Source organism: Colossoma macropomum, unplaced genomic scaffold (assembly GCF_904425465.1).
Source record: "Colossoma macropomum unplaced genomic scaffold, Colossoma_macropomum, whole genome shotgun sequence".
Lineage (NCBI taxonomy): Eukaryota > Metazoa > Chordata > Actinopteri > Characiformes > Serrasalmidae > Colossoma > Colossoma macropomum.
Window position 1 is genome coordinate 734,084 of NW_023494804.1, and position 10,000 is coordinate 744,083.

Consider the following 10,000-nt stretch of genomic DNA (forward strand, 5'->3'; position numbering starts at 1 on the left):
GAAAGAGAGAGAAAAAGAAATTAAGAAAGAAAGAAGGGGAAAAGGAAAAGAGAGAGAGAGATAAATTGTTCAGTCAGTATCTCCTGCTGTGTTGAAAGTGCCGTTAGTCAGTGTGCAGTGTGTATAGTGTGTGTGCAGTGTGTGTATAGTGTGCGTGCAGTGTGTGTATAGTGTGCATGCAGTGTGTATATGGTGTGTGCAGTGTGTGTGCAGTGTGTGTAGTGTGTGTGTAGTGTGTGTATAGTGTGTGTTTGTGTGTGCAGTGTGTGCCGTGTGTGTATAGTGTGTGTGTGTGTGTATAGTGTGTGTGCAGTGTATGTATAGTGTGTATGCAGTGTGTGTATAGTGTGTGTATAGTCTGTATGGAGTGTGTATAGTGTGTGCAGTGTGTTCAGTGTGTATAGTGTGTGTATAGTGTGCGTGCAGTGTGTTTAGTGTGTGTGTAGTGTGTGTATAGTGTGTGTGCAGTGTGTGTATAGTGTGTGTGTGTGTGCAGTGTGTGCCATGTGTGTATAGTGTGTGTGTGTACAGTGTGTATAGTGTGTGTGCAGTGTGTGTAGTGTGTGTAGTGTATGTAGTGTATGTGTGTGCAGTGTGTGTATAGTGTGTGTGTAGTGTGTGTATAGTGTGTGTGCAGTGTATGTATAGTGTGTCCAGTGTGTGTATAGTGTGTGCAGTGTGTATAGTGTGTGTGCAGTGTGTATAGTGTGTGTGTGTGCAGTGTGTGTAGTGTGTGTATAGTGTTTGTGCAGTGTGTGTACAGTGTGTGTGTGTAGTGTGTGTGTGTGTGCATAGTGTGTGTAGTGTGTGTAGTGTATGTATAGTGTGTGTGTGCAGTATGTGTATAGTGTGCGTGCAGTGTGTGTATAGTGTGTGTGCAGTGTATGTATAGTGTATATGCAGTGTGTGGATAGTGTGTGTATAGTGTGTATGGAGTGTGTATAGTGTGTGCAGTGTGTTCAGTGTGTATAGTGTGTGTATAGTGTGCGTGCAGTGTGTATAGTGTGTGTGTAGTGTGTGTATAGTGTGTGTGCAATGTGTGTGTGTGTGCAGTGTGTGCCATGTGTGTATAGTGTGTGTGTGTGTGTGTACAGTGTGTATAGTGTGTGTGTGTAGTGTGTGTAGTATGTGTAGTGTATGTATAGTATGTGTGTGTGCAGTGTGTGTATAGTGTGTGTGTAGTGTGTGTATAGTGTGTGTGCAGTGTATGTATAGTGTGTATGCAGTGTGTGTATAGTGTGTGTATAGTGTGTGTGCAGTGTGTGTATAGTGTGTGTGTGCAGTGTGTGTAGTGTGTGTAGTGTGTGTATAGTGTTTGTGCAGTGTGTGTACAGTGTGTGTACAGTGTGTGTGTAGTGTGTGTATAGTGTGTGTGCAGTGTATGTATAGTGTGTATGCAGTGTGTGTATAGTGTCTGTAGTGTGTGTAGTGTGTGTATAGTGTTTGTGCAGTGTGTGTACAGTGTGTGTGTAGTGTGTGTATAGTGTGTATGCAGTGTGTGTATAGTGTCTGTAGTGTGTGTAGTGTGTGTATAGTGTTTGTGCAGTGTGTGTACAGTGTGTGTGTAGTGTGTGTATAGTGTGTGTGCAGTGTATGTATAGTGTGTATGCAGTGTGTGTATAGTGTGTGTATAGTGTGTGTGCAGTGTGTGTATAGTGTGTGTGTGCAGTGTGTGTAGTGTGTGTAGTGTGTGTATAGTGTTTGTGCAGTGTGTGTACAGTGTGTGTGTAGTGTGTGTGTAGTGTGTGTATAGTGTGTGTGCAGTGTATGTATAGTGTGTATGCAGTGTGTGTATAGTGTCTGTAGTGTGTGTAGTGTGTGTATAGTGTTTGTGCAGTGTGTGTACAGTGTGTGTGTAGTGTGTGTGCAGTGTGTGTAATGTGTGTGTATAGTCCGTATGGAATGTGTATAGTGTGTGCAGTGTGTTCAGTGTGTATAGTGTGCGCAGTGTGTGTATAGTGTGTGTGCAGTGTGTGTGTAGTGTGTGTATAGTCTGTATGGGGTGTGTATAGTGTGTGCAGTGTGTTCAGTGTGTATAGTGTGCGCAGTGTGTGTATAGTGTGTGTGTGTGCAGTGTGTGTTGTGTGTGCAGTGTGTTCAGTGTGTATAGTGTGTGTAGTGTGTGTATAGTGTGCATGCAGTGTATGTATAGTGTGTGTGTGTGTGCAGTGTTCAGTGTGTATAGTGTGTGTGTAGTGTGTGTATAGTGTGCACAGTATGTGTATAGTGTGTGTGTGTGTGCAGTGTGTGTATAGTGTGTGTGCAGTGTGTTCAGTGTGTATAGTGTGTGTGCAGTGTGTGTATAGTGTGTGTGTGTGTGCAGTGTGTTCAGTGTGTATAGTGTGTGTGCAGTGTGTTCAGTGTGTATAGTGTGTGTGCAGTGTGTGTATAGTGTGTGTGTTGTGTGTAACTGTACACCCACGCAGGAACCGCACAGAGGAACCGCAGAGAGAAACCAAGCTCACTACCTGTAACCTGGTTCCTGCTCTGCTGTACAAAACCTCACCTGTAGAGGAACCGGTGATCAATCATCTAACTCTTATCCACCTCTGGAGGAGTCTATTCCACAGAGTGAGGAGAACAGAGAACGTTAGAGTAATGATGAATTATTGATTAGGACATTTATCAGCACACCTGATCAGATCAGACCTGAGACCCAGACAGAGAGAGATAATGATGAATAAGGGGGGGAGAGGAGTGTGTGTGCATGTGTGTGTGTGAGTGTGTGTGTGTGTGTGTGAGTGTGTGTGTGTGTGTGTGTGAGTGTGTGTGTGCATGTGTGTGTGTGTGTGTGAGAGTGTGTGTGTGTGTGTGTGCATGCGTGTGTGTGTGTGAGTGTGTGTGCATGTGTGTATGTGAGTGTGTGTGCGTGTTTGTGTGTGTGAGTGTGTGTGTGTGAGTGTGTGTGTGCATGTATGTGTGTGTGAGTGTGTGTGTGCATGTGTGTGTGTGAGTGTGTGTGTGTGTGTGTGTGAAAGTGTGTGTGTGAAAGTGTGTGCGTGTGTGAGAGTGTGTGAGTGTGTGTGTGTGATAGTGTGTGTGTGTGAGTGTGTGTGTGAGAGTGTGTGTGTGTGTGCATGTGAGTGTGTGTGTTTGAGTGTGTGTGTGTGTGTGTGTATGTGTTTGAGTGTGTGTGTGAGAGTGTGTGTGTGTGTGAGAGTGTGTGTGTGTGTGTGTATGTGTTTGAGTGTGTGTGTTTGAGTGTGTGTGTGAGAGTGTGTGTGTGTGTGAGTGTGTGTGTGTGAGAGTGTGTGTGTGTGTGAGAGAGTGTGTGTGTGTGAGCTGCACTATAAAAGAAGAGCCCACTTCTTGCACTTGAATGTTGGTGGTGGCAAAAGCAGATTAGAAAAGAAGACAGACTATTAGATTAATAGATTATTAGATTAGTAGATTAATGTATTATTAGATTATTAGATTAATAGATTATTAGATGATTTGATTCATTGGCAATTGATAGGAAAACAAACATTGAGAAATTTACTAAACATGACACAGCTGACACTGATAATGGGAGGAGGGTGGAGTCTGAAAGGGGAGGAGCCAATACCTGAGCCATTTTCTGTGATGTGGTCCGTGAGTGCGACGGCTTAGAGCCGCAGGTTCTAATCTCAGTCCTGGTGACCAAACTGGGCTAGTTTGTGTTTTGTCTAATTGAGCTCAACTCATTAACTCATTAACAGGTGCCTCGTTAGCTGAGTCAGCAGAGCAGATCAGGGACCCTGACCTACAAAGGACACAGTGAGGTCAGAGGTCGCCACAACCTCAGATCATATCCTCAGGATTTAGAGTTTAGGGATCAGAATTTAGGATTTAGGATTCAGAAATTCTTTATAGTCGAGGATTAGCTTTAATCTAGGTTTGGGAAACTGGCTATAGGGGTTTAGGGGTTTAAGGTTTTAGGACCGGAGTTTAGGATTTAGAGTCACTTGTTTATGCTTCAGGGTTCGTGACAGAGACGCATCAGTACCGTTTTTATGTGTTGGTGTTTTTGGTAGTTGCTGAGTTCGATACTGTACTGAGTACCTACTTATATACGACTACATAGTGACCATTACTGATGTTAATGCAGTGCGTTAGCGAGCTATACATACAGGATTAGCCACGACTGATGCTGCAGTTTAGTCCTAGACTAGTCTTAGTCTGTGTTCCGGGGGCTGAGTGTTTATGTAAGGACTGTCTCAGATCTGTGTCGGGATCTGTTAGCGCGTCTGACTCTCGCGCTGCATCATAATCTCCATTAGCATCACGGATAGACGTGAAATCTCACACCGACACTTACACTCGCTCAGGTGGGGAGGGGCGGCCTGCACACACACACACACACACACACGCAGGCCTAATGTGTGTGTTTGAACAGACTCACACACACGTACGGATGTTTCCTCCGCTGATCAGCGCTGCTGCACCTTTGGGAAAAAACGGGTGTCATGGCAACAGAACTGGGCATCTGCAAGTGTTACTGTAGAGCAGAGAGAGAACACGGCGTGCTGGGGGGGGGGTGTGAAAGTGTGGTTACTGAGTGATTCAGGTCTGAATTCTGGCTGGAATTTATAATCATTTCCTGCCGGAGGACAAAATTCAGACAGAGCAGAAACTCAGAGAGGAGTTTAAACTCTCAGCACGAGCATCTCTTTACATGCAGAACTGAGGAACTGATGGAAACAGCATGTTCTCTCATCAGTGAGGAACGCTCAGAGCGTTCTAGGTCTTCAGAGACGACACAATGATTTCTGGGAATTACACGTCTATCATTTTCAATTATAAAGTATTCATGAATGGTTTAAATATTAATTGTTAATGTTACTAGTTAGGTTGTAAACACTTCAAAAATCATTAATAAGTGGCTATAACACATTAATAAAAATGGCAAAAGTGAGCTGTTGCATCTGATGAATATATAAATGTAAGAGCTTTACTTTTTGACTGATGGAGACAAATTAATATCAATAAACTGACTCTCTAATCTGAGCTTTAACAGTGTAAATGAATGTAGGTTCACTATCAGACAAACAACAGCTCGTTATTCATGTGTTGTAACTGCTTATTAATGGTTTTAAGGTCTTTATGACCTAATTAATAAGCATTAATAAAGTCATTTATGAATGTAGTCTAATTTTAAAGTGGTACTGATTTTGCATTTGTTTATCTCTTCTTAAACTTTCCTCTAAAGGCTCTTCATATATCATGATCCTCATATGTTTCATATCTAAATGCTCCGTTATCTTCATCACTACTTTCCAAAACCGCTGCAGCAGCTTCAGCAGCTTCAGCAGCTGTAAACTCTCTGAGCGCCATTTCACATGAGTCTCCGATGTGGACTGAATGAAGAATTAAGGGTTTCCGGCGTGATGGTCAGTCCTTAGTGATTTCCTGAGTGTCCATTGGTCAGTTTCACACAGAATGTAGACGGACACACCAATCCACCAGTTTCACACGGTGAGAGGCAGATGACGTGTATCTCAGCCCCTCTTCATAGGCTCATAACTCCGGATGTGAGTCTCGTACCTAATTTTATTTAGTCCTTAATCTCAGAGCAGACGTCTGACAGCAGGACACTGTGTTCACTGACCACAACCAGAAAAGTCCCTCAACACTTACTGACCACTGAACAGAGAGAGAGTTGTTTAGTAAAGACAGTGGCTCTATACAGAACCATGAACACTCAAACAACCCTCTGCTTGATTAAATGGTTCTTTGCATGATGAAATGTTTCTTCAGCTTGTTGTATGTGGTTCTACATACCACTAAAAGGGTTCCTTTATTGTCTACAAGATTGACATCATAACAATAGCAGAACCCTTTTTGCTTGTGTATAGAACCATATACCACAATCTGAAGAACCATTTAATCATGCAAATAGTTCTTTGGAGGGTTCATGGTTCTACATGGACCCGCTGTCTTTACTAAAGAACCCTTAAAGAAGGTCTGCTTTAAGAGTGAATCTAATGCAGCTTGTTTTATCAGTAAATTACTCAGTTGTGATATTTCCTGATTAACTGAGGCATAAAAACACAATTATAATCAACTGAAGAATAAAGTAATAAATAACCTTTGAAATAAGATAATTAATCTCAGATTTACAGATCCGACTTTACTCAGACAGTTTAAACTGAGGAACCATAAACACTGTCTCTGTCTCTCTCTCTGTCTCTCCCTCCCTCCCCCTCTCTCTCTCCCTCTCTCTCTCTGTCTCTCCCTCCCTCCCTCTCTCTCTCTGTCTGTCTCTCTCTGTCTCTCTCTCTGTCTCTCTCTCTCTGTCTCAATTCAATTCAATTCAATTCAAATAACTTTATTGGTATGAATTGTAATGAACAATTGTTGCCAAAGCAATTAAAATATCCTAGTAGAATATGAAGATAATGGTGAAGAAGGAAATAATGTATAAAAGAAAGACTAAAATAATAAAATATTCATATGTACATACACATATACATACATAAACATACACATTGTAAAATACACACAACATCAAATAAATAAACGATACGTTTCCATGGGATCAGTTTAAGGTGCTGTGTCACTCTGTTCTCTGCATTTGTGGAGGCTGTGAACATATTTAGCTGATAGTTCAGCACATTCTGGAGTCTCTCCTAAACACACCCCTAACAGATCTTCTGTTTTAGTCATTTTCTCTTTAAATGATGGGATATAAGTTTCAACTGAGCTGAATAATCTTCTCTGAGGTCTTTATATCGGTTACAGGAGGAGAGAAAGTGCTGCTCTGTTTCTGTTTGTCCTGAACTGCACTGATTACATACTCGTTCTTCTCTGGGCCTCCAGTGTTTTATGGCCTTTTTCTGTTTCTAAATTATGATCACTCAGTCTGAACACTGTTAAGATGTTTCTTTCTTTGGGTTTATTTTGATCAGATAATCTGCTAGTCTGTATTCTCTCTTCAGGATCTGCAGCATTCTAATTTATTAACTGTGGCAATTTCATTGGTCCAATTATTGATATATTGTTTTTGGTATGTTTTGTGGATCATTCTGATCTGTGTTGGTGAGATGGTGGACTGGGCTGTGGTGTGTGATGGTGAGATGGTGGACTGGGCTGTGGTGTGTGATGGTGAGATGGTGGACTGGGCTGTGGTGTGTGATGGTGAGATGGTGGACTGGGCTGTGGTGTGTGATGGTGAGAGGGTGAACTGGGCTGTGGTGTGTGATGGTGAGATGGTGGACTGGGCTGTGGTGTGTGATGGTGAGATGGTGGACTGGGCTGTGGTGTGTGATGGTGAGATGGTGGACTGGGCTGTGGTGTGTGATGGTGAGATGGTGACTGGTGTGTGGGGATGTGATGGTGAGATGGTGTACTGGGCTGTGGTGTGTGATGGTGAGAGGGTGAACTGGGCTGTGGTGTGTGATGGTGAGATGGTGTACTGGGCTGTGGTATGTGATGGTGAGAGGGTGAACTGGGCTGTGGTTTGAAGGTGATATTTATCTGTGAGGGGTCTGAGGGGGTCTGTTTCTGGGTGTGTGCGGTTGCTGAGGTGCGCTGTGTGGTGGTATGACTCTGGATGTGCCTGTGTGAGGTGATGGTGGAATTGTAAAGCTCGTTTTATCATGGGGAGGGAGAGAGGAAACTCGCCCAGCTCTGCTCTGCACGCCAGATTGGCTGCATTGCGATGTACTTTTAAGATTTCTTTACAAAATTCTAAATGAAACTTTTCTATAGGAGTCGAGTCCCATAATGTGTCTTTTTGATAAATTATTGGTCCCCATACTTCACTGCCATACAAGAGTATGGGTTTAATTACATAATTTGGATTGGTGGGTTGAGTGTGTTTATTGATCGTTTAATAGTAAAATATACTTTTCTTGCTTTTTCTACCAGTGCATTCATTGTCTTGTTAAAGTTACCAGATGCATTGATTATTAGTCCTAAGTAATTATATTCCATAGTGTGCTGTAATAAAGTCTCGCCAAACGTAAAGTGGAATTTTGATTTGTGTGATCTGGCTTTTTTTGAAAAATCAATATTTTGGTTTTATTGATGTTGATGTCTAATGCCCAATTTTGACAATAGACTTCTAATAAGTTTATGTGTTTTTGTAAGCCTTGTGCTGTAGGAGCTAGCAAGACTAAATCATCTGCGTATAAAAGGAATTTTATTTCTTTCTTATTTAGTTCTAATCCTACATTTGATGATTGTTCCAGGGTTGTGGCCAGGTTGTTGATGTATATGTTGAAGAGGGTTGGGGATAAGTTACAGCCTTGATGCACTCCACGTCCTTGTTTGAAGAATTCTGTTCTTTTGTTCCCTAATTTAATTGCGCATTTGTTATCATTATATTTGGATTTAATTAAATCATAGACTTTTCCTCCTATACCAGTTTGGAGTAATTGGAAGAATAGTCCATTGTGCCAAACAGAATCAAAAGCTTTTTTAAGGTCGACGAAACAAGCAAATATTTTTCCTTTGTTTTGCCGATGGACGTGTTTTTGAATGAGTGTATGCAAGGTGTAAATATGATCTGTTGTCCTGTGTTTCGGTAAGAAGACGATTTGGCCTTTTGATAGCGCGTTATGTTCCATTAAATATGCTAATAATCTCTTGTTTAGTAAACTACAGAAGACTTTGCCTATATTGCTGTTCACACATACACCTCTGTAGTTACGTGGGTCAAATTTATCACCGCTTTTATATATTGGTGTAATGAGGCCTCTATTCCAGATCACAGGGAAGATTCCACTTTTGAGCACTAGACTGTACAGTTTTAGGATGGCCAATTGTAATTTAGGACTACTGTGTTTTAACATTTCATTCTTAATATTGTCGATTCCACATGCTTTTCCACTTTTAAGAGCTGTGAGTATTTCTTGTAGCTCTTCTATGGTGATGGGATAATCTAGAGGGCACTGGTTATTTTTTATTGCTGATTCTAATTTGGTAATTTTTTCTGAGATTGTGGCCTGGTTTGAATTTAAATTATTGCATTCTGGATTTTTATAAAGCTCTTCAAAGTAAGTTTTCCAAGTTTTGCCATTTTTTATTGGGGTAGTTTTGGAATGGGCTGTATTGTATTTGTTCCAAAGATTCCAAAAGGAATTTTCATTAATGGCTTTTTCCATTTTACTGAATTCATACTTCATGTATTGCTTTTTTTTAGTGCTAATTAATTTTTTATATTGTTGAAGTACTTGGAGGTATTCTAGTCTAGTTTGTTGGTCAGTTTGATTTCTGTGTTTTCTATTGGACAATTTTCGTAAGGTTTTCTTTGATATTAAACACTCTGAGTCGAACCACATTTCCTTTGGTTTTTGTTTCGATTTTTTGGTTCTTAATGTCCTTAGTTTTGATAGTTTTGTCAGCTGGTAGAAAACTTTGTTTAGATCATCTGTTGCTAAGTTTATGTCTTTTTTGTTAGTCTTGTAGTTTGTTTCAAGGAACGTATCCATTAGCTGGATCTTATCAGAGTCTAAAGCTGCTGTGTAATCAGTGATGCTCTGTTCTGTCCATTTGTCTCTCTCTCTCTCTTTCTGTCTGTCTGCCCCTCTCTCTCTCTTTCTGTCTCTGCCTCTGCCTCTCTCTCTCTCTTTCTCTCTCTCTCTCTCTGTCTTTCTCTGTCTGTCTGTCTCTCTCTTTCTGTGCTCTTCTAGATTGTTCTTCTTGTTCTTCTCATCACTGTGAAGGTTCTTTGTGGTAAAAGCAGAAACGTGTCTGTGTCCGTTGACCTTCAGTCAGTCAGTCAGTGAAATACTGTTCTCGTGTGAGTGTGTGTGTGAGTGAGTGTGTGTGTGTGAGAGTGTGTGTGTGTGAGTGTGTGTGTGAGTGAGTGAGTGTGTGTGAGAGTGTGCGTGTGTGAGTGTGTGTGTGAGTGAGTGTGTGTGTGTGAGAGTGTGTGTGTGTAAGTGTGTGTGTGTGAGTGTGTGTGAGTGAGTTTGTGTGAGAGTGTGAGAGAGTGTGTGTGTGTGTGTGTGTGTGTAAGTGTGTGTGTGTGAGAGAGTGTGTGTGTGAGCGTGTGTGTGTGTGAGAGTGTGTGTGTGTGTAAGTGTGTGTGTGT